This window comes from Lolium rigidum, chromosome 2, assembly GCF_022539505.1.
Source record: "Lolium rigidum isolate FL_2022 chromosome 2, APGP_CSIRO_Lrig_0.1, whole genome shotgun sequence".
NCBI lineage: Eukaryota > Viridiplantae > Streptophyta > Magnoliopsida > Poales > Poaceae > Lolium > Lolium rigidum.
In genome coordinates this window covers 155,266,274-155,268,127 of record NC_061509.1, presented here as the reverse complement: position 1 = coordinate 155,268,127, position 1,854 = coordinate 155,266,274, and positions in this window count along the sequence as shown.

Here is a 1,854-nt window from a genome sequence, read left to right as displayed (position 1 = left end):
ACTTAAACTTCGCCATGACAACGGCCTTTGGACGGTGCAGCCACAAACCGTGCGTCGGGTGCGCAACGTCGGTCATCGCCTCGACCTCTTCGTGGATCTTCCTGTTCTCCTCAGTTGCATCTGAAGCTACGACTGGAAAAGGGGCAAATGTCAATTAAAAGAACATTTAAGCTATGCCAGAAATCAGAAGACGAGCTAATACTTACAGCCCAAACTTTCGGTAGCAATATGAAGACCATCGAGAGCATACTGTTCGATAGCAGTCACTATCTCTCCCTTTCTTTTCACCAAGGCTGCCATCGCGCGAAGAGAAGTAATGTCTTTAAAGACACTTGGTCACGTAAGCGGCGAATAAGACCTGATTCGTCGCCACTCAAAGGGTTTGGAAAAAGCTCGGCACGGGAAGAAGATGAAGGAATCTGCAGTACAGTTCCCAGTTCAGACTAGCATTGGCATAAAAACTCCCATCGGGAGCACTTAGCATACATTGTACAGACAAAAGGATGTTCGAATTGGCAACAGAGCCGAATTTTAACTGAACTACGTCAAGTTACGGATGATCTTATTTACAACAAGTCAAATAGCAGTTCAAGGGTTCGCTGACGATGAACCAGGGGCAGACTCAGGAACAGGCTTGGCTTGTGCTTCATCCACCAGCTTCAGAAGTTGGTTGGCACAAGTTATTGCCGATCTTTTGAAAGGCTCAAGGTCGACCAGATGGTTGTCATCATCAACAGGCAATACCTTAGAAAACTTCTCCAATTCTGACCCCATCCCATGGCCCATAAGCAACTGAAAAGTAAGAACCGCCCCAACCAAGCGGCTACGGCGTTTCAATACCTCCACGGGCTCGGAAGGATCAACAAGGAAAGCATTCGCCATCTCGTCGAGAGTCTTGTCCTGCTTCATCTTCGGGAAGATCATCGAGTATAGCCTCGACAACGCTCCTTTGGTCTTTTGCGTAAGTCCAAGGACCCGGACATTAGACTCGGCGGCAAGCGACAAGGCGTCGGCTGTAGAGTCCTCCCGAAGCTGATCACGTCGGGCCGACGGTTATGTCGGCGGCCTCCGAAAGAAAGACATATCGATAATCAATGAAAAACACCAAGAAAGAAGCGGAATACCATGGGTTTTACCTAATAAATCCTTGATGGATTCGCGGAGGACGCCTTCCTTCTTGTCGACCGCGCCCGCCGCCGCACGCCCGGCATCTTGTTCATCCTTCATCCGCCGCTTCAGCCTCTTCACTTCCTCCTTCAGCAAAGCGTTCTCATTCTTGGCGTCGGTAGCAAGCCTGTTGGCCTCAAGTACCTGGTCAGCCGAAGATTTGACGGCCTTCCGAAGTTGGGAGTTTTCAGCCTCAAGGCGAGTGAATTGCTCGGCGAAATCCGCCACAGCATCGACTGTAACGTAAATCGGCTGCAGCCAGAGAAATCAAGAGGAATCAATTGACAGAAACTCAACAAAGCAAGATAGATTAAATACTTACATGATCGCGGCCGGCCGACGGAGTGGGAGCATCGCCAGGAGGAATGACTTTCGATACTGGAATCTTCTCCACACCCGTTCGTGAGGGAGGTGTTGACTTGGCGGGAGAAGGATTTGACTCCTTAGCCGATGCTGCTCTCTCGGAGGCTAACTTGGCCCTCTTCGCGAGAGGAACATCATCATCATCAGAGCTACTTAAGTACAGTGCACAGTTAGCATGCAAAATGACAGGAAATAAATCAAGAAAAGAGTATAGATGCTCACAGGTCCAGATCATCTTCGCCTGCGAAGAAACTTGTCGAACTCTTCTTAACAGGAGGAGGCGCAGCAGTATCATCGGCATCATTATCTCCTCCGCTAGGACTT